This window comes from Peromyscus leucopus, chromosome 17 (assembly GCF_004664715.2).
Source record: "Peromyscus leucopus breed LL Stock chromosome 17, UCI_PerLeu_2.1, whole genome shotgun sequence".
NCBI lineage: Eukaryota > Metazoa > Chordata > Mammalia > Rodentia > Cricetidae > Peromyscus > Peromyscus leucopus.
In genome coordinates, this window is record NC_051077.1 from 21293478 (window position 1) to 21317281 (window position 23804).

The window sequence follows — 23804 nt, forward strand, 5'->3', positions numbered from 1 at the left end:
TGATCCATCATCTCCTAGTCACAACTCTCCAAAAGCCAGCAGGAAGTCAGAGGAGAAAGTTCTGGACTCATTTCAGGGATACTTGCTCAAGACTGTCTCCACCAAGGCCAATGTATGCATGAGAGCCAGAGACAGGAACGCATGAGACAACAGGTTAGGTGTGCTGTGGATATCACTCTATATAAATAAAACACTGATGGCCAGTGACCAGGCAGGAGGTATAGGCGGGACAAAGAGAGAGGAGAATTGGGGAAACAGGAAGAAGGAGGAGAGACACTGTAAGCCACCACCAGGACAAGCAGCATGTAAAGATGCCGGTAAGCCACCAGCCACGTGGCAAGTTATAGATTTATAAAAATGGGTTAATTTAAGATAAAAGAACAGTTAGCAAGAAGCCTGCCACGGCCATACAGTTTATAAGTAATATAAGCGTCTGAGTGATTATTTTATATGTGGATTGTGAGACTGTGGGTTTTGGTGGAACCTGGAGAGAAGCCCTCCAGCAACATAGGTGGGTCACCTAGCAGCCAGAGAAAGCCTAGGGACTTGTGGGATGACTCAGATCTAACAGGCCTGAGGGCCAGCTGGCCCAAACTGGCAATGAGAGCATGGCATAACATACTTCCTGAGAGCCAGCCTGGGTCTGCCTTGACAACAGCATCTGAGTGGTGGCGTGAGATGCCCTGGGCCAGTGAAGGGGAGCCACATCACATCAACAGATGCCTACACAACAGACCACTCCCTGGGCTGGGTGGAGGGTGTATAAGGCTTGCCCCTTCCAGAATAAATGGAGCTTGTCGCTCACGACCTGACTCCCAGTGTCTGTCATTGACACCGGGTCTTCTCACCCACTCCCCTGAGAGAGCTTTAGACCTAGCGACTGTAGCATGAATCTTAAAAGGTCCTATTAATAAAAACAAACCTGGAGCCAGGTACTGGGGTGAACCCTGAAAGATCAGAGAAGCAGAACAAGCCACAGCTTCCTCACCTCGCCAGTTCCTCAACTGATCCTGATTCCTCAGACTGGAAGCCCCTCAGTCCTCATCCAGAATGAATCTCAGCTGAACTGTTGCTCAAAAGCCTGAAAGCTTAACCAACCTAGTTCCTGGTCCTCATGCCTTATATACCTTTCTGCTTCCTGCCATCACTTCCTGGGATTAAAGGCGTGTGTGCCACCATTTTCTGGCCTCTAGGTCTAGTGGCTGTTCTGTTCTCAGACTCCAGATAAGTTTATTAGGGTACACAATATTTTGGGGGAACACAATACCACCACAAGCAACAGATTATGCCGCTGTTGAAGGAGGATGGAATTTATGTCTGTTCCTTTGTTCCACATCATCTCTTTGGTCTTAGTCTGTTTTCTGCCATAAGTATGACAGGAAATCATAGGCTGGATAGCTTATAAACATTAAGAGTTTATTTACCTTATGGTTTTGGAAGCCCATTATCTGCTGAGGGACTTCATGCTGTATCACGGTCCAAGGGCATGCTGAGTACTCACAAGGTAGGGAGGAAGTGCTAGGTCATGCTTCCTCTATCAGGAACTTTGTCTGGCCCTGTTGTCACTCTCTCGATCATGACTTGTTCCTGAAGGCAGAGCCCCCATCCCTGAAAGCCTGAATCTCTCAAAATCATTACATTGGCAATTAAATTTCAACACGAGGCCAGGCGAGATGGTTCCAAGGGTAAAGTGCACTTACCCCCAAACCTGACGATCTGAGTTCAATTCTCAGAGCCCACACGAGGGGAGGAGAGAACCAACTCCCACGAGTCGTCTTCTGATCTCCATCTGTGAGCTGTGGCATACAAGCACACATGGGCATGCGCGTATGCACACACATAATAAACAAAGTGTAACAAGATTTAAATTTCAACATGGCTTTCAGAGGAGCATTCAAACCATAGCATTCCTCACTGAGGTAAAAACATGCCTTCTCTGAAATCGAGAACTGAAGTTGCCATTTGGTGTAACCTGTGGTGCACATGGCCTTTTAACATCTCTGCCATTTTCCCGGTTCCCCAGTGGCTGGCTAGTCTCAGGGCTGATTATGATTCGGCGACTGAGCAGACCTGAGTGCAGGGTCAGGAGTTCCTGCGGCAGCCTACTTTGGGCTTCTCTGGATGTGCCTAGGGAAGATAAGGTGAGAAAGTCCCTTTTTGAGCCAACTCTAGATTGGGTTTAGTCCAAGATGTTCAGAGAATGGGAAGCGTGGATCATCAGATCGTGACATTATTATTCCTTCTCTTCTCTTGCTGCCATGCCTCATTACCTTTCTCACTTTCTATTTCCATTTCTCTTTGGTTTCATCTCCCATCCTTCCCTGCATCTCCGTTCTGCTCCCCACCATCACCACTGAATGCCATCGTCATTATTATGAAGCTGACTAATACTGAATGTGAGCCTCCAAAGCGGTGAGCTCAGTAACCACTTCATTCATAAGTAGCCCGTCTCAGGCACGTTGTTATAGCAACTTTAAAGAAACAGAGACACCAAATGAGAAAAGTGTGGCCTCTCACTTGAAGAAACTGTGCACAGACACCTGGCTAGGGAGAAAAGATGCAGCATAAAACCACACGAGGAATTGGAACAGCCCGAGACTTCATTTCTTCTTCTCTCTCATGTGTACAGCCTCAGGATTCAAATATCCTTCCCCACCCAAACATGAGCCAGAAAGACTGGTGCTCTGCAGTGCCGTTTCCTGGCACCGGGGATGAATTTTGCATCATCTTAGAGGCTGCCTTCGAATTTTCATCTCATCTCTTTTTATCTTAAGAGAAGTATAACCGTGGCATGTGGATGGAAAGTCCCAAAAATGCAGGAAGTATTTTTAAAAAGAATCATCCATAAGTTCACATCACTGGAGACAGTCGCCTGCTAGCGTTTTGATGCAGGGCATCCTCCCAGGCGTTTCTCTCATGCATATTCTCAGCTTTGCATAATTGGGATTCTGCTATGTCTGCAGGCTCGGGTTCTGCCTTCTCCACGCATGATTACGCCGCCAGTGTTTTCTCATATCATTGCAGTAGTATTTACAAATGTCATGTTCTAAACTACGAAAGCACCGTGATTCACTTAACTGTCCTGTTAGTGACTGCTCAGATTGTTTTTAAGTTCGTACCGTTATAAATAAAGCTATAAGGAACTCTCAGGCACATGTGTTTTGCCTCGAACATCGACATCTTCTTGGGAAGTGATTTCTAAAAGGGAACTTGCCAGACCAAAGACATGAAGTTTAAAGATCCTTGATTGCTTCCCCAAAGGGATGAATTGAATCTCTACACACTTGTAGCAGCAGTAGGAATATATGTGTTTGTAAGAGAACCCTTGACAACATTGGTATTCTTTAAGATATTTGTTAATTTGAAAGGAGAAAGAGTAAGTTCCTGCGATATTAATGACTAATACTTTGATTTCAATGAAGGACATTTATATTACTTTCTTTTAGCTGTCTGTATTTTTTTTAAACAAAATGTGATTTGCATCGTTTACGCATTTACTAAAATACAATTTTTAAATTAAAATAAAGTGATGACTTATACAGGTTTTAATTTAGAGATTTGAAGTAATTTACATCCATTTGTTTACTTATGGATAACTAGTGAGTACGGCCACCCACCAGTCACTGTTGCCGCTAGCTGGGAATAATGTAGTGAAGGAAATAAAGTCCCCACCCTCAGGTGGAGTGGTGAGGAGAAGAGGGATGAATATGTAATGATGGTGGGTGCTAAGCAGAAATGGAAATCTAGGAAGGGGCTAGGGGCCACTGGGGCAGCCATGTAAAACCAGATGGCTGAAGATGTCTTTACTCTGAGGACTTTCTGGAAGATCTAAGGGAAATTAGCAAATGAGCCACCCAGGCCCATGGAGGAAGTGTCCCAGGTCGGGTGAGCAGTGTGTGCCAAGCCGTGAGGTAGAAACACAGCTGCCATGTCCGTAGCGGCCCCCAAGGCTGGCACACTCAGGGCAGATGAAGAACCAGGAGCAGCTGAACATGATGTCAGAGCGGTGAAAGGAGCCGGAAAGTGAGGTTCCTTTTAGATCGCTCTGGGGTTTTGTCTTTGATACACAGACGTCCATGGAAAGCCACTGGGAAGCTTGTTAGCCCCGACAGTCTAATGCTGCATTAAAATAATCTCCGCATTTCAATGGTTGTGAGGATAAGCTCCCTTCCTCACTTAGGACCGTGTCCATCTACTGTGGGCATTCTCCTAGGAGCTGAAGATTGGGTTCCTGTCTGCTTTGTTGCTTCTTCCCTTCATGACGGTGGCCAGGGCACACTCCTAGGGCCAACCACAGAGAAAGAAGCTAAAGCCAGGCCAGCAAGCATGCCTGAGGCCCTCACCCATCTCACCATCTAGAGCAGTGGCCTTCAACCTTCCTAACGCTGTGACCCTTTAATACTGTTCCTTATGTCATGGCAACCCCCAACCATAAAACTATTTTTGTTGCTACTTCATAACTGTGATTTTGCTACTGTTATGCATTGTAAGGTAAACATCTGACATGCAGGCTAGCCAATGTGTGATCCCCCTGATGGGTCGCGACCCACAGGCTGAGAACCACTGATCTAACACCTGTTGCTTGACCAAATCGGGCACGGATGAGGTAAGGAACCAATGTGACATGCCACAGATTTCTAAGTTCAGCAGTGAACAGCCTCAGGCCACCACACTGAAATGCAACCAGTCTATACTTTTTTTTTTAGTACCTCGAACTTTCAAAACAAACAGACAAACAAACAAACAACATTTGAAGATGAGCCATTGTGATTGTGACTTTTCACCTAGTATGAAGTACTTCCCACTTGAAAGGGCACCTTAAAAAATTAGAGGTCTCTGTATCCAGCTTGGGTACTGATCTGTCCCTTCTACCTTTAGTGGGAAAAGGAAAGTATACTAGTTTGGCACTGTGTTTGGATATAAATAATTTAAAAAATTCCAACTGTGAGGGACATAAGTAGATAAAAGAGATTTGTTTGGAGACATAAGTATGGAGCTCACAACACCATCAGCATTCCAGCCTGTTTTCTTTATTTGAGTATATTTGCAGCCCATGGCTTCTGGCTTTCATACTCAGCATTGTAAGTTGGCTGCTTAAGTCACTGGGTCTTTGTTTTGGGCCATTTGAATGCCGGACAAGCAGTCAGCTAACGGAGATATGCCAGTTCATTGTGTAGCTTTCCATGATGTTCGCGGAATCCTCTTCCTGTGTCTCTTCCTGCAGATGGGTAGGAATTGTGAGTGGTTCTTAGTGACCTACCCATAGTGCCCACAACACAAAGGTGGAGCGATGAGACCCAGAAGAGCTGATACTCCCCCAGCTTGGAATGCCAAAGCTTGCTAACCCACCCCAGGGATTAGCTGGGCAGCAGAGCTGGCCATCTGGCTTGAAACTTTGCCCAGCAAGGGGCATGGAATTGGCCCTACTACCTGCATCACCGCCAGGAATTATCCAATCATATGATCCTTCTTAAAAAAAAATTACAAATGTTATGATAAAAACCTTGTAAAAATAAATAAAAACATCACATACCAAGATTGACCAGATGCAAAGTCTATATGAACATATGGTTCTTGGGAAATCTTAGCAAGAATCCTACTAAGTTGGTTTAGTGAGAAGATGCCCTCCCTTGAACTCTGATCATCCTGGACATGGTGAAATTCTTTCTCTCTCATCCTTGCTGTCTGGTCACTCTAGCCTGCCCTCAAGTCTGCTCGTGAGGAGTCCTGCTGGTCCTTGATGTCCTCTTGGCAATTTTTCAGCTCCCTCTCAGCTCTCAGCTCACTGGGCATACTTCACCAGTCCTCTTTGTGGTATATGTAGTTAAAACCTCTCTCCCCATTACATAGTCTTCACTCATTCCCAGAACCATGAATAAAGCTTTCCACAATGCTTCAACAAGTGCCACACTTTTTTCTTAATAGAACTTTACATTGCGTTTTAGTCCCCCCAAGACTACTATCTTCTCATTAATTTTATTTTGACAAAGAAAAAAAAAACCAATAAGTTTTTAAAGTTATTTTCCCAGGGGAGCATTAGAACTGCCATGAGGGCTGGCAATATGGCTCAGTGGGTATTGGAGCTTGCCACCAAATCCGAGCAAGCGAGTTCAGTTTCTAAATCTGTGTGGTAGAAGAAGAGACCTGAATCCTATAAGTCGTCTTCTGACCTCCATCCTCACTCACTCCATGACATGCACATACCCACCCACCCCACTCCCCCCACAATAAATAAATAAACAAATGTTTGAAAAAAGGGAGAACTTCTTTGATAAACTTCAGTCACAAAAATAGATCCCTTGACAATTTAACTGTGGTTGAGAAAGAATGGCCAGATCCCACTCTTGGGCATATACCCAAGGAATGCTGATTCAGACCATAAAGATACATGCTCAGCCATGTTCCTAGCAGCACTATTTGTAATAGCCAGAACCTGGAAACAACCTAGATGCCCGTCAACGGAAGAATGGATGAAAAAAATGTGGTACATATACACAATGGAGTACTACTCAGCAGAGAAAAACAATGAAAGCATGAAATTTGCAAGCAAATGGATGGAACTAGAAAAAATCATCCTGAGTGAGGTAACCCAAACCCAGAAAGACAGTCATGGTATGTACTCACTCATAGGTGGATTCTAGATATAAAATAAAGAACAATCAGACCACAACCCATAGAACCATGAAGGCTATATATATATAGCATGAAGGTCTCTAGGACGACTGTGGCTTATAATAAATTTCGGTTTTACTCAATTATTGAAAAAAAATAGCCAAATGAATGGAAACACATGAACTATGAACCAAAGGCTGAGGGGCCCCCAGCTGGATCAGGCCCTCTGAATAGGTGAGACAGTTGATTGGCTTGATCAGTTTGGGAGGCAACTAGGCAGTGGGACTGAGTCCTGTGCTCATTGCATGAGTTGGCTGTTCGAAACCTGGAGCTTATGCAGGGACACTTGGCTCAGTCTGGGAGGGGACTGGACCTGCCTGGACTGAGTCTACCAGGTTGATCGCAGTCCTCGGGGGAGGACTTGCCCTGGAGGAGGTGGGAATGGGTGGTGGGCTGGAGGTAAGGGAGGGGGTGGGAGGGAGGAGAACAGGGGAACCCATGGCTGATATGTAGAATTGAATGGTATTGTAAAATAAAATAAAAGGAAAAAAAAAAAAGAATGGCCAGTTTCATCTTGTACAGGCACTCACTGGTGTATTGAAGATGAACAGTCTAGGGCCGAGTGCTGACTGTGCAAGTCTGAGAACCTGGGTTTGAATTCCTGACACCCACATATAAAAGCCAGGCATAGTGGTGCATGTTATCATTAAGCGGCGCTGTTTACCATGTGGGGAAAGCCACGAGGTGCAACGAAACCCACTATAAGAGTTTATTAAGGGAAGGAAACAGAAGGGGTGTGCCTAGGCCTATGGGAATGACCGTGCAGGAAGAGGGGGGATGGATGAATGGAACCCCCTTTTATAGGTCCCCCCCCACATGAGCATATGGGCTTACGTAGCTACGCCACACATACGCATAGATTAGGTGATCATGCTGTGCTCAAATTACGTCATCACACAGCACATGTAAGATATGAGGCCCTGGGATGACTAAGCATCTTGCCAGCATACACTCAGTCGTGTAGCTGGGGGTGGCTAAGAATTCTAACAGTACATGCCTCTGACTACATTGGGAAGAGTGGAAACAGGAAGATCCCTAGGACGGGCCAGCCAGTCTAGCCAACTCAATGAGCTCCAGGGTCAGTGAACCTGTCTCAAAACGTAAGGAAGAAGGACAGAGATGAGGTGGTATTGTGTTCCCCAAAATATTGTGCACCCTAATAAACTTACCTGGGGTCAGAGACAGAACAGCCACAATATTAAACATGAGGATAGGCAGTGGTAGCACACGCCTTTAATCCTAGCATTCCAGAGGCAGAAATCCATGTGTTCAAGGAGACAGCCAAGCATGGTGACTCATGCCTTTAATCCCAGAAAGCAAGCCTTTAATCCCAGGGAGTGATGGTAGAAAGCAGAAAGGTATATAAGACGTGAGGACCAGAAACTAGAAGCATTTGGCCTGTTAAGCATTTGGCTGGTTAAGCTTTCAGGCTTCTAAGCAGCAGTTCAGCTGAGATCCATTCTGGATGAGGACTCAGAGGCCTCCAGTCTGAGGAAACAGGACCAGCTGAGGATCTGGCAAGGTGAGGTAGCTGTGGCTTGTTCTGGTTCTCTGATCTTACAGTTCACCCCAATACCTGGCTCAGGTTTGATTTTATTAATAAAGACTCTTTAAGATTCCTGCTACACAGAGAGATAGTTCAGTGGGTAAGAACATTTTCAGTGCAAGCTTGAGGATTAGACCCCAGCACCCAAGTTAAAACAACAGCAGAGAAACAAACCTGGTCATGGCTTCATGGAAACCTCTACTGTGAGGGATGGAGATGGGCGCTGAGGTTTGCTGGCTCTCAGCCTAGGTCCAGGTCTAGTGGGAGATGGTATCTCAAGGGAATTAGGCAGAGAGTCCTAGAACAAAGCATCCAAAGTCAGCATCTGACCTATGCATATTCACACATGGACACACATACATACAAGTGCATATACCACACACACCTGTACACACACACTCATATGCTCACACACGCTTATACACACACTCATATAGTCACACACACACATACCCTCACACCCACTAACTAAAGATGAGCAGCCTGCTGGGAGGATTGTAGACCTGTGTCCTAATATTTTTAAAAACATATATGGCAACGGAAGCTAAGCAAATGGAGGAATCTAGAAGGAGTAGTTATTTTGCTCTCCAGTCTTCCTTCTTTGTGCTGAATTATTAGCTAGCAGGCCCTGTCCCTTCTCTAATGAGCCAGACATCCATCCTTTGTCTCTTTCTATTCACTGCCAGTTTCCCCCGCACACACAATCCAGGGAGGAGGAGAAGAAGCCTAAACAAAGACTGCTCTAGCTTGTTACGACACATCACTGGGAATAGCCAGGCAAGTGAAGGATGTGGCCCTTGCTTCTTTGCAGTCTGTACCATTCTGTCCCCCAGACAGGGCTTCCTCTAGAAGCCTTTCTGGTGAAGCCGGCGGGTCTCTTGGTTCTATTGTGGTCACATTTCCAGATGTTGAGAATTATCCTATTGTCAGTGGACATCTGGAATGTGGCTCCCTAACAACGGCTCTGTCGATTGTTCTGCCGTGGAAAATGGAAGCTGTCCCCCTGAGTGGAAGGCCAGTATGACTGTGACTGTCATTGTGAACCCCTCCCTGGGGGTTTTTGCAACTGTCATGGTGGAAGCCTGTGTCTTTTGTAGATCCTTCCCATGCTGGGCAGAGGGACTGGGCTGTTTTTAGACGACTTCTTGCTTCATTTTCATCCCTCTGCCTGTGCTGCCTTCCGCCTCCAACCCCTGAGGATTGGTGTCTTCCCACGCCCCACCCCCAGCTTCCTCGGAATGCTAATGAAGTTTACACTCTGCTCTTTGCTAGCAGATCCGGACAGTGACTGCGGCTGAGGTGGCATCTCATTTATCCAGAGATGCGAGGGTGCTGGAGCTTGCAATCCTTATTTGCCACTGCAAGAAATATTTGAAAGGGGGAGGGAAGGGAAATAATGATTGCTGAGAGCCTCAGGCTGATGAGCGTGAGCAAGGGCTGCAAGGGACAGTGGGAAAAGCAGGTGCTAGCCACTTCCCATCCATTTCACCTTCCCTCTCTGAGTTTGAAGATCTATAAGAAAAGAGAGCACACCCATTATCTGTAACAGATGACAGACACCAATTTCTATCACACCAAGGCCTCTCTCCTACATTAAATTCATCATCGTAAGTATTTTGCGTATGAAACTCAGAGGCATTAAGTATGTTCACAATTTTGCACACTCATTGTTATCATCCATCAGCAGAACTTATTATCATCCTCAACACAAACTCTGCACCTGTTAAATATTAACTCCACTTTTCTTCCTCCCTCCAGCTCCCCATAACTGGTTCTACTTTATATTTCTATATATTTTTCATATAATTATTCCATAGAAGTAGACTATCTAACACTTACTCTTTTGGTGTCCTTTGGGCTTATTTCCCTTAGGTTATTTTCAAGGTTTATCCACGCTAGAGAATGTCATATAGCATTCTAAAATATATGTAGGCGCTGTTTTGTTTATCTGGTCCTCTACTGGACATTGAGTTGTTTTGACCTCTTGGATATTGTGAACAGTTCAACTATGGATCCTGGCGTCTCTTGAGTTTCTTTCTTCATTTGTTGGTATGGGAACCATCAAGTAGAATTGTTAGATCATAGAGCGATTCTGTGTTTAAGTTTCTGGGGCATTGCCAAAGTGTTTTCCACAGTAGCAGCACCATTTTAGCTCTCTGTGAGTGAGGTACAAAAGTCCCAGCTTCTTCGCATCCTTGCCAACACATTGTCCCCATTTGTATTCCCATTTTATTTTTTCATAATTCTGGTCTAATGTGCATGAAGTATCTCTCTATGTGGTTTTGATTTGTAGTCTTCTAATGGCCTGTGATAGGAAATATCTTTTCTTGGCTCTCAGGCCATTCATATTCTCTCTTTGGAGAAATGTCCATTCACATCTCATGCTTGCTTTTGAATTGAAGTGTCTGGCTTTTTGAGTTATGAGACCTTCGTACAGCCTGGATATTAATCCCTTATCGCTTATGGGATGTCTGCATAGTTTCCCATTCTCCAGACTGACTCTTTTCATTGTCTAGATAATGCCCTTTGGTGCACAGGAATTGTTAATTTTGATAACATTTAATTGACTACTTCTTCTTTTGTTGCCATGCTTTTTGGGTCAAAACAAGAGATTATTGGTAAATGCAATGTTATGAAGTTGTATCCTGTGTTTGAGGATTTTTTTTTTTTTTTTGCGGGGTAGGGGTTGAGAAAGAGCCTCACCAGATAGTGCAGGCTGGTCTTGAACTACAGCCTTAGCCTTTCCAGTGATGCCATTAGAGGACTATGCTTTCTTTCAGGTTTATATTTTCAGTTCTATGGTCCATTTTTGGGGTTAAGTTTTGCCTATAGTCACAAAGAAAAGGCGAGTCTTATCTTTTTGATGTAGGTATCAAGTTTCCCCAGCATCATTTATTGAAGACACTGTCCTTTCTCCTGTTGAATGGTTTCAGCACCTTTATAAAAACCATCACTTCACCATATATGTAAGGATTTCAACTCTAATTGTGAGCTTCAATTTTCTTGCAGAAATGGGTCTCTGATGGTGTGCAAACAGTGCTGCTGAAGCGGAGGAGGCAGCTCGTTTTCTTGGGCAAACATTGCCTTTTTCATTCTACCCAACACTCTGGATTAAGAGCTCTCTAACACGCACCTGTCCATTTGCTGTTGATGTCTACTTACTGCGGTGCTTATTACATGGGTTCAAATCCTTTCTTGCCTCGCACGCAGGGTAAGGAGTAACTTTTTTACTAAGTAATCATTAAACTGCCATACAAACGCTTAGGTGTGGGACTTTTGGAACCGTGTAGGGGAAAGAGGGATTGAGCATTTGAGATCTTGATTGCATGGGGTTTGTTACTAAGAAACTGCTGGGAGATGTAACGTCTATAATTGGCACCATAATGACTATGCTTGTCATTATTCCTTGGAGCATCTCTCAGGCATTTGAAAACCCATGTTTATCGCGCCTTATGTATTTCCAGTTACTTTCTTGAATGCTATCCTATGTGACCCACGTGACCGTTCTATGGAAGTAAGTCAGCTAAACAAATATTTACTAAAGACACAAGGCTCAGGGCAGTTGAGGGATTATATCCAAAGCTCATAGCTGGTAGATGACCCATGACTTGGGGGCTTTTATTTTATAAGAGCTGCTATTCTCACTCATTTCTAGAGATAGAGTACTGCCAGTCTTCTCATTCCTGATCAGGGAAAGGTGAGTGTCAAGAGATTTGATAAGGATGCACCCTAAGAAGACTGATATTTTTCTTAGTATATATTTCATCAAAAGAAACAGTCTAAGAAGAATAAGAAAAAATATAACCATAAGAAGGAAAAGCTTTTAGTTCTAGAAATTTTCTAGGAGAACCCTGGGTTTGTAGGGAAACAGTGGTTGGGTGGCCATGCTCGGGATGCATGCCATTGTTCAAAGCAGAAGACTAGCCACTTAGAGCATCCCTCACATCTCCCAGATGAACAGTCAAGGCTCCAGGAATGGAAGCAGCTTCCACAGGATAAAGCTGCTGGATAAAGCCAGCCTGGTCCTTCTGATTCTAACTGAAAGACCTGACCAGAGCTCCATCCTCTTTCTTAGCTGCATTCTCTATCATCCTCATTTCTACAGCACTGCCATATAGTCAGACACTCTGTCATCTTGAATAAAGACTGTGAGCGTAGACTTGCTCATCATTTTCCTGGAATTCTTTTCATAAAATGAATCAAAGTAAATTTGTGCAATAGAAAGGAAAACTCCTCCACTTGACAGGCCATCTAATGTGATGAATTTCTATAATAACAACTCAAAATAGGAAAAAACACAAGAAAATATATTGTGTTGATTAATTACTTTATTGATAAGTTGACTTTTATTATTCATTGGGAATTTTTTTTAATTAAGTGTTAATATGTGCCCGGCACGGTGATCAGCACTGTGACTATCATGATGGGAAAAACTGAACATGGTCCCATCCTCAGTAAGCCTGTAGTCTGGTGGGAAATGCTGTTATCAACCAGGGAAAGCTCATGAGTCAATGTACAATTACTGCTCTGGTAAGTTGATGAGAAAGAAACATGAAGGAGTTGGCAGGGGAAGTCTTGATGGATTTGTAGACAAAGTCTTTCCTGGAAGATGGAATAGTCAAAGACAGAAGGAAACCTGGATAGCCAGGACCTGATCAGAGGTCGCAAAGGGTGAAGACAGGAAACCACCCTTTGGACCTAATGGCACAAGAATCATTGAATGGGCTTGGCCCAACTCGTCACCGGATGGGATGAATGGGCAGAAAGCAAGCGATATAAGGTGAGGCCCATGGTCTTGGTCTATGCCTTAGGTCATGAAACATGCCTTGTGATTTGTCCTGTGACCATCGCCAAATCTCTTCACCCTTTTCTACTTCAGTTTTCCTCATCAGCTCCGTGGCTTAATAGACAGGGTGTATGAAAAATGTAAAGGCTTTGGAAATCCAAGTTTCAATTATTCTTCAGGGTCACCAAGCTCCAAGCATACCTTCACTCATGATAGGTCATGTGAACCCACTGAACCCACTGTTAGTTAAAAATATGTTGAAGGTAGGAAATTTTTTAAAGCTACTTCCGTTTTTTAGCATAGCCTAGCAGCAAAGGACACTGAGAGCTGAGGCGTATTTCTTTTTGTGATTGGCATTTTCTGGGACTTGTGGTTCACTATCATTGCCCAGCACATTGCTAGTTCAGGGGATCAATTCAATTGCGGGGGGGCTTAGGAATATAGTAAGAGGCCCTGGGCTTAAAATCCAGTATAAGCAGTCTTCATATACTTGTTGATACACTCCCACTCCCACATAACACACACACACACACACACACACACACACACACACACACACACTATGCAAAGTGGAATTTTTAATGAATGGATATCACTTTGGTATCAGCCTGATATTATATAATCTCAAGTTGAACCATAAGCTAAGATTTTATCTTAAAGCAATCTTTCCTGTTAGAGATAGCCCTGCCTTGTGTCTCAAAGTGTTGGGTTTATTTTTGGTTCACTTTATAAGGGACTGGAACTTTCGCTGTCACTGTGTATCTGGCCAAAATTGGAAATTCCTCTTGTATTCTCGATTTCAGAGAAACATCAAAAGACTTATGTTTCTGGGAATTTAATGCTTTTACTTACAGTTAGGAACTGTATTGTGGAGGGGGGGCTGGAGAGATGGCTCAGCAGTTAAGAGCACTGGCTGCTCTTCCAGAGGACCTGGGTTCAATTCCCAGAACCGGCATGGCAGCTCATTAGCTGCCTGTAACTAGTTTCAGGGGGATGTGATATCTTCAACTAGTTCTCTCTCTCTCTCTCTCTCTCTCTCTCTCTCTCTCTCTCTCTCTCTCTCTCTCGTGTGTGTGTGTGTGTGTGTGTGTGTGTGTTGTTTACTATGTTTACTAGGGAGCAAACCTGAGGCCTTCTATTTGCTTCCCTGGCCCTCTCCCACGGAGCCACACCCTGTTTGCATTGTAATCATCACTAGGTGTCCCAGAGAACATTTCCCTTCAACCATGTACTGCAGAGCTGAGAGAAATAAATTTTAAATTTCCCAAGAAATTCTGGCAGTGTGACTCATTCCATTTATTTAATGGTAAATATGACAGGTCTGTTTTGATTTCTCTATTAATTTAACTTCCTAGGTTGCCATCATGATGATTAATTGAATATCAAGACAGAAAAATGGCAACTATGGACACTGGCCAGTTGTGTCACGCCAGTTGGTTCTTTATGTGAAAGTCCTTGCTGATACTCCAGACCTTAGTGAACTCCCTTAGACTGCCCTACTCTCCAGTACAGTGGCTACAGAGATACCATTGAATATGAAACAGATAAGCTCTGTTTTCATTTTGAAAACTTGTCTTGGCTGTGAATCAGTTCTATGGGAAATTGAGAGTCCTGTGAGAAGAACAGTCAGTAAATACAATGGCATACTTGTCTCAGAGTGAGGGCTAGAGATCTGGTCAGGCTTGGGTCCTTAAAACCCTGTGCTGTCTGCTCAATGCTCAACTTCACTGTTGGTGTGAGAGGGTGATGGACACTGGAGTTTTAGGCATAACAGAGCTATGGAGTGGAGGCAGTCTCCATCCTTGATCAGCACTTGGGGGGAGAGTCCCCAGCAATGGCTCACCCATGAGCCAGAAATAGATCTTTGGTCTTGAGTCATGGACACTTGTTTTAGTTGTTTATCATAAGAGTTGACTGCGTGAGACACATCCCAGATGTAAAGTACGGTGTGGGTTGTATCCCAAGTGAAGTTTAGATGAAGTGATCTAAGGAGAGATTAAAGACTACTTAACTCTTAGGAAAGACAGAAAGATGGGATGTCATTTAAGTCCAAACCCAATGAACAAAGAAGGATGGGGAGAAAGTTTGAAAACATGGCTCAGGGTAGGCAAAATCTATTGGCTATGGAAGCACATTCTGAGCTAGGGGTGTGTGGCAAAGCTTGTTGGGTGCATGTTAGGCGGAGGTTAGAGAAGATGCTGGAGAAGAGGAGACAAGTTTCATCCACAAAGCTACTGACATGGAGCTCCCAACCCTGGGGCTGCCCACGAGATGCTAGCCACATTGTCCAGTGATGAACATGGGTTAGGAAGATACTCCGCCCTATGTATGATATATGGATAAAGAGGGGGGGGAGTGGAGGCTGGGGAGTTGCCAAGCAGAGTGCCAGGCGCTTTGGTTCCCTCTCCTCAGATAAGGGAAATAACCATGGGAACAAAAAGAAGGCGAACAGATGAAAGACTTATAGATGCTATAAGTCCTTGTTTAAAAATATATTTAATAAATATACCGTCTAGGGGCGCACAAATTCTTGTGCAAAGAAACTCGGACTTTTCAAGGTGGTAGTGAGGGTGGAGTTTACTAAATGACTTTGTCCTGTGTCCTCTCCTCTCACAAACAGCTTTTTAAAATTCAGATATCTTACAAGAATGAGTGTGTTTAGTAGATCGAGGACCAACTAGTGTGGGTATTCATCTTTATAGGGCCGGGAGACCTGGGTGGTTTATCTACAGGTCAGCCGGTCACGCCATTCAGTAGTTTCCTCCTGCCCTTGGGTGGAGAGAGGTCAAGGAAGAGTGAGTGCTGCTTGGGAAGCCTCTCTGTGGCATCTATCAGGGCAGGTTTTAGGATCCACAAACACTGCAGGTAGATTGGGTGACGCAGGTGCCTCAGGTGGGGAATGTGGGGCCGCACATGCCTGGTGACGTGGCAGACATCAGTTCAGACAGAAGAAGGGATTCATCTTCTCGCTCATTGCATGTAGCCTTGATGTTATGGGTTCCCTCGTAAGTGAGAATATGGACTAGTGATGAAATGAATTGGTAGTGAGGGCTGGATGGGAAAGAGAAAAGTTGGGGTTGCCTAAAATGTGGAGCTTGGGGCTGGAAAGATGGCTCAGTGGTTAAGAGCACTAGTTGCTCTTCTAGAGGTCCTGAGTTCAATTCTCAGCAACCACATGGTGGCTCACAACCATCCTTAATGAGGTCTGGTGCCCTCTTCTGGCCTGCAGACATACAGGCAGGCAGAACACTGTATACATAATAAATAAATAAATCTTTAAAAAAAAATGTGGAGCTTGGGGCTCAGCAGTTGAGAGCACTGGTTGCTCTTCCAGAGGATCCTGGTTCAATTCCCAGCACCCACATGGCAGCTCGCAACTCTCTGTGACCAAGCCCTGGGAGAGCCATCACCCGCTTCTGGCCTCCATGGGCACCAAGCTTAAAATTGGTACAAAGAGATATATACCTGCCAACAAAATACCCATAACATAAAAATAACAAAATAATATTTTAAAATGTGGACCTTGTCAGGCATTTATAGGAGAGTGAAATTGGTAGGAAGTTGGTATAATGGAGACAGAGGGACCTTCAAATGGAGATCCTATCATCATCCTAGGAATGGGAGGAGCCGTGAAATTTCATCCAATCTATTTCTGAGCCTATAAGCAGGCTTGCATTTCCAATAGTACCCAAGAAGAAGGTGTCTGCTCTTTCTAAACATATCCAGGTTTTGTTACCATGTTGTCTCCTATAATCTACACTGCTGTCTTACCACCCCAGGGGAGGTTGTCTGTTGTTGTTTTGCTTTGGATTTGGTCTGATCCAGTTCCTTCCAGCTGCGGTATATTCTATTTCTTCCCTGTGGCTCAGTGGCTATAAAGAGACACCACCAGGCCACCCATACAGCATTCCTCTGTGGCAGACACAACGGCAGTTGTGAAATGCCACATGCATTAAAAGCAGGCATAGGTTGTCTGAGGGTGTCTGTGCAATGGAACTACAATTGAAACCGTAATGATCATGAACATTCTGCTCACATCAAGGAGCCGAAAGAAAGAATTAAAAAAAACACTCTGAGGCCAGGGTGGTGTTGAAGGGCCAGCTTCCTGTTTTGACAAGCCTGCTAGAGCTATAAACACCTACTGGGCCACGGTGACGGTGCAGGGAGCCAGGAGCTGCGTGGGTGGGTGTGAGCTAGTGTCCTGCCTCATGTTGCACAGTACTGAGTGCTGGCCGATAAATTTCTACCTAAGAACCTGAAGTTCACTTTCCCAGGCTGCGCCCTGGTTTCTGGAAGGGACAGTAGTAGTCTCTGCTAAGGTAATAGCTAGTGAAGCTGTTTATATTGACTGGTGTGACTTGGTTATGGTCTCAGTTGGGTGACCTGGGCAGGGGTCAGGTGGGATGGGGGATGATAAGAGAAAGGGACTCACTGTGACTTAATCCCACTTTATTTTGTAGCAGCCTTTCATGCAATCACAATACCAGGAAAGAAATGTAGGAACACAGGTTAATCCCTCTATATTGCTGTGACCAAAACACCCAACAAACTAGGAAAGGGCGGGCTCTTTGGCTCATGGTTACAGAGGGCTCAGCCCACAGTTTTTCTGGCCTCGTGTGCTTGGGTATGGTATCATGATGATAGGAGAACACAAGGGAAACATTTCGTCACTCCGCTGTGGACAGGAAGTGGTGACAGAGGGCAGTACACTGAGTTCTGATCTGTTTTAAAGGCACATCCATACTCACCAACTTCCTCTAGCCAGGCTCCTCCTTCCAGAGTTCCCACACCTTCTCAAAATAGTGTCACCCCCTGGAGTGCAAGCCTTCAAAACATGACTCCTGGAGGGACCTTTCATATTCGAACCATAACAGTACATGAGCAGGCAGCTCCATTTTACAAATGAGGAAGCAAAGGTTCAAGAGGTAGAGTCACACAGTACCACAGTGGGGTAAGGGTAGCCAGAGACCCCTTGATTTTGAGTAAGAGAAACTGGTTAGGGAAAAGGGGGGACTAGGTCATTGGGAAAAGGGGGTACTGGGTCATTGGGAAAAGGGTTGATTGGGTCATTGGGGAAAGGGAGGATTGGGTCATTGGGAAAAGGGGGTATTGAGTCATTGGGAAAAGGGTTGATTGGGTCATTAGGAAAAGGGTTGATTGGGTCATTGGGAAAAGGGGGAATTGGGTCATTGGGAAAAGGGAGGATTGGGTCATTGGGAAAAGGAAGGATTGGGTCATTGGGAAAAGGAAGGATTGGGTCATTGGGAAAAGGTTGATTGGGTCATTGGGGAAAGGGGGATTGGGTCACTGGGAAAAGGGGGGATTGGACCATCAGGGAAAGGGGGATTGGGTCAAAGCCAAGGTCTCAGGCCAGGAAGACTGAAGAAGTTTCAAAAAGAAACAGAATCAGGTTCTTAAAACCCATAGAAAATGATGTCTCTCCCCACTATTTTAACATGTATCCATGCGTGGTGTACACATGTGTGTGGGCATGGCCTGAAGTTGATGCTGGGTGTCTTCCTTGATCATTCTTCCCTTTATTTATTGGCACACTGAGCTTGCCAGTGTTGGCTAGTCTGACGAACCAGCTTGGTCTGGGGTTCCTGTCTCTATACCACAAGTGCCGGAGTTACAGATGGTTGGTTTGCCTACTGGATTTTAAGTGGGGTCCGAGGATCTGAACTCCGGTCCTCGTGCTTATCAGGCTAGCACTTTATCTACTGAGCCACCTCCCCAGTCCCAGAGAGTGAGGTTTCTTATTCTCGTCAACTCTGGGGCCTTTCAAGCCTGCTCATCCGTTTCTGTCCTTTCTCAATGACTTGTTCCTCTACTTGTTGTCTCTGGGCTCCGCGTGTCCTTTTGGTTAGTGAATGACAGGATTCCTACACACCGATGGTTATGTTCCGAGGAAACATCTAGACACGAAGTCTGAATGGCCTAGCTTGCTTTGGGGTTCTCCTCTGCCTCTGTTCCCCCATTCTCATCACCTCCATAAGGCCCACAGAGCAGATAATTCTGAGAAACAGCTGTGGCGGGGCAGATGATGTGGCCAGCCTATTTACTGGATGACAGAGAGGAACAATGTCTCAGCTTGCACTTCATTACTGCTCTGCCTATAACCAGAGTCAGCACAAACTGAAACAGAAATTTGGAGCCAACACATCTTGCCTGGTAGGTTAGTGGTGACATTCATAGGCTCCACAGCTGGGTGAGATCAATGCGTTCCCTTGCCAACAGCTGCACACCATCTTCTGCGCTATGGAAGTTAGTCATCAGGAAGAGCGCATCCCACTTGAATTCTCTAAACCTTACAACCAAGGTGTGTGGTGTCTCAGCCGTGGGGGCCTAACTCTCTGATCCTGATGGGCAACCAAGAGGAACAGCAAGAACCTGTGTTGTTCTGGGGGCCTCTGGGGTCTCCCTGACAAACACCTCACATGGAAGTATCCTACACCCCAGTGGCCCTCAATCTTCCTAGTGCTGCAACCCTTTAATACAGTTCTTCATGTTGTGTTGACCCCCAACCATAAAATTATTTTCATTGTGACTCCATAACTGTAATTTTGCTACTGCTATGAATAGTAATGTAAACATTTTCGAAGATAGGAGGTTTGACAAGGGGTCATGACCCACAGGTTGAGAAACGCTGCCAGACCTGGTATGAGGATGTTTAGATGGGCAGGGTATCTCTCTAACTCATTCTAAAAATTATGTTTTTAATTACATTACAAGCCAGCAGGCTTGCATATGGCATCTCATACTCTCTTCATTATGGCTATCTCTCTATGTGCTCCATTGCCTCCCTTGTTCCCCATGCCCCCCCCCATCTCCATCCCCAGCATTTCTCCTCTCTGCAGGAATTTTATCTACATTTACTATCCTCACTCTCTTTTATATATATATATATATATATATATATATATATATATATATATATATATATATATATTATAATTTAATTTAATTTTACATATCAGCCGCGGATTTCCTTGTCCTCCCTCCTCCCGCCCCTGCCCCCTCCCCTCCTCCCCCCCATTCCTATCTCCCCCAGGGCAAAGACTCCCTTCTCTTGATAAAACCTCTCACAAAACCCCTCTCCTAGTTCCCTGGCTTCCACGGTTACTCCAAGTCAAACACAGGCAGCTAAAAAGGCACAGTTAGGATCCACACAGGAGAGAGGACCTGTGGTGTTTGTCTTCCTGGGCCTGGCTTACTTCGCACTGTGTGTTGTTGTTGTTTTTCCAGCTTCATCCATTTGCCTGAAATTTTTATAATTTCATTTTCTTTACAGACGAATAAAAGGTTATTGTGTGTATGTACCACATTTCCAGTGTCCTTTCTTCAGCTGATGGACATCTAAGCTAATTTCACATCCTAGCTATTGTGAACAGAACAGCGACAAACACGATGTGTGAGCATCTCTGTGGGGGACATAGAGTCCTTGGGGTACTTGCCTAGAGAGTGCTGTGGCTGGGTTAGATAGTAGGTCTATTTGTGATTCTGAGGTTTTTGTTTGTTTGTTTGTTTTGAGAAACCTGAGGAATTTTCTGGGTTGGCCGTGCTAGCTCCCGCCCCCATCCAGCAGTGCGTAAAGGATTCTCTTTGCCCACATCCATGGCAGCGTTTCTGTCACGTGTATTTTTGATGATGCCATTTTGACTGGGATGAGATAGAATTTCAAATTAGTTTTCATCTGCATTTCTCCGAGGCTAAGACTATTTCAGGGGTAACTAACTGCTCTATGATTGGATTTGAGGCATGCTCCACAGGAGGGAACCCAGGCTTGGTTCTGCCAAGCCATTTGAATTGACATGGGCGGGGAAGTCATCGGCTCCAGTGGGAGCTAACTACTGTTGTGTAGTTAAATCGACACGGCATCAAACCATCTTCTAGATATCCATGTTTATACTCACAGACAAACGCCACTCTCAGCTTCCATCAAAATAGCCTGTTTTTGTGGTGAACAGCGGTGAAGGCATAGACTCATGGCTACTCAAGGTTCTAAGAGGTGATGGTCGAAGTCCTACCCCCTACCAGGACATTGATGCCACTCCCTCTTCTAAGTGGGGAGCATGAGGAAGAGGGAGGAGAAAGTATGTAGGAACCAGATGATAGAGAAGGGGGCTGGAGAATTCTATCTGAGCACGGCAGCCATTGCATTATGATGTCACAACCGTGGCTGTCGGGGCCTGCCCAAGACTGACTCTGTCAACAGTTTGTCATGGACGGGGACGAGGGTCACCGGGCCCTACCCTTCCCTGCTGAACTATTTGCTGTCAGCGGATTGTCGTCATCGTCGTCGTCGTCGTTGTTTTTAGTTATGTATCTACAGGGAGCCCATCGAGCTCCACTGGGCCGTTCCAAAAGCCAGGGTCACACAGATGGACCTGATTAAACTCAGCAGGCCACAGAATGAAGCAAAAACACGTGAAGGTGGGGAAGAGATTTTAGGGAGGAGCCGTGATTGACAGAGGTAAAAGAGACAAGAGAGGGTGAGGTATGAGAATAATGAGAATGTGTTATATACACACACGTGAAATTATCAAAGCCAAACGTTCAGTATTTAAATAAAAAAGAAATTGGCAGTTAGTCTGCAGATAAGAAAGGCTGAACCTGTATTTCTAACTGGCCTAAAACTTTATACTTTAGCACAGAGACGCCCATCTGCCACACTTGGGTTTTGGTTTGCCAGTTGTTTGGAGGGATGTGAGCAGTCCATTTATTGACCTCACCTAAGGTTAAGATCTTGATATTATCCTAGCACCCTCGTCATTGAAATGAATAATGAGGACACTTTTGCTGTGATTCTGTAGTCCTCTAAAATCCATCCATCTTGTGAGATCCTGGGATTCAAAGGTAGGAAAAGGCTACTTAGCCCCATTTTACAGAAGGGGAAAATGAGACCCTGATAGAGGAAAAGACTGGTGACAGCCATCTTCAGAGCTGGTGACAGACCCGGCACTGTGATGACGGTCCTTGCTTCTGCCTTGCTACCACTGAGTTTGCATGTCATACCAGTCCTTCCCTTGTGTCTGAAAAGCAGCCACGCAGCCGTCTGGGAGCTGAGACTCCCTTGAGAAGGCGGCTAGCTATCAGACCTTTTTTGTATGCCTCTGAGAGCTCAGAGTCAGTGACTTTTTCAGAATAACAGCAGAGACAGCCCAGCCTGCAGAGCCTTGGCTCATCCACCCCCAAAGGGAACAGAAAACATTCCCCACAGTGACTCTGAAGCAGCTGAGAAACCTTTCCGCAGCCTTCATGCTCATCCGTGGGACAGAGCACACAGCCGTTCCCTCTGCCCACAGCCGATGCCCTCTGGCACAATCACCAGAAGCCATGCTCACTGCCCACAGCTGACCCCTGCCTCACAGACTCACAAGCAGCCAACTTGCCGGGCACCACCAGAGTCAGGTTTATGGCTCCATTGTGAGACACAAATCCAGATGTTTACCAATTTCATTTCCCTAACCCGGGCCTTTCTGGGTCTCCCCGGCACTCATCAATTACCTCTAGAATGTCACTGCCTTCAAAACCATTTCCCTTTCATTTGCTTTGGGGAATGCAAGGCAGTGGAGGAGCCTCTTCTGCGCCAACCCCTCAGCCCTTCTGGGGCACACTGCATGTTTTCAAAGCATGCTTTTTATCTTAGTTCCTATCTCCTCAAGTTCTTAAGCACATGGCCTGTGGATTTATTAGCTGTGAGTGGAGCCTGACCACGGGACCTGACTTCTCTCTGTGGCTTTAGGAAAAGTCATTTGCCTTTTCCCAGGTCCCAAGGTGGCTCACCTGCGAAAGCTGAAGAATTGAAACAGCAAGGCCACAGTTACAGCTGGCAGTTGGTCTAGCATGCAGTTTTGAATGTGGGTGAGAGTCTTCTGAATTATAATATGAACAGCATGCCCTGGAACTGGACACCACACATCTGACAGCCATACAAAATGGTCCTGACAGTGGGTCACTTGGTACCAGAATTCTAAGTGCTAATAACTTTGGTCAAACGTCCTCACCCTTGCCAGGGAAACCAAGGCTATCGGAGGCATGCCTACTTAGAAAGTGGCTCCACATCACACTCTTGTGTTTGACTCAGAATTTTGCTGTGCAGCCGCCAGGCTTTGGACAGCACAGTGGTCAGGGCCCCGTTTGCCAAGTCATCACAACTCTTACCACTGAAGCAATCTTGCCTTCAGTCGGGCCCAACTGGCTGGCTCTGGCTCTTCTCCTGGCTGTAATGGCACACTTCCCACTCCAAAGGGATTTCCTGAATTTTAGGGCCCTTTCTTTAGTTATTTGACTCGAGAAACCGGCTCCATCCTCTTTTGCTCTTTAAGACAGATACCTACCTATATAACTCACACTGGCCTTGAACTCACCACTGTGCCACTGAAGATAACCTTGAATTCCCAACCTTCTGTCTCCATCTTCCAAGCACTGGGATTACAAACATATACTGCCAGAAATATTGTGAATCCCTTCTCATGAGCCTCATCACCAGCCTCTTCCATAGCTGCTTAGTATCTTATCATGAGATAATGTTCTTGTAGCATTTTGAATGATGAACAAGCCATTGCCCATTCCTAAGTAGACAGAACAAATCTAAAACATCTCTCAATGAACATACGTATCGCAGCAATTGACCAAGGTGTCTGAATCCTAAAACTGGGCCAAGATCCACTGGGGGATTTTTTTTCTTATTTGGTGAGATTTCTAGACAGGATCTAGCCAAGACATTGCTTGGTCTCTTGTTCGAAGCTATTTTGAGTTTTTGTACATGTGGAACTTATTCCTCCTATATTTAGCATT

The 23804-nt window shown here is 45.1% G+C and overlaps 1 long non-coding RNA gene across 1 annotated transcript; it reads right to left on the minus strand.

The window, feature by feature from the left end:
• Positions 1-5008: 5008 nt before the first annotated feature.
• LOC119089194 lies at positions 5009-21141 on the minus strand. Its single transcript, XR_005093057.1, has 3 exons — positions 20918-21141; positions 8393-8516; positions 5009-5218 (listed from the first exon to the last, which is right to left on the minus strand). It is a non-coding gene; the product is annotated as an uncharacterized LOC119089194 (long non-coding RNA).
• Positions 21142-23804: the final 2663 nt, after the last annotated feature.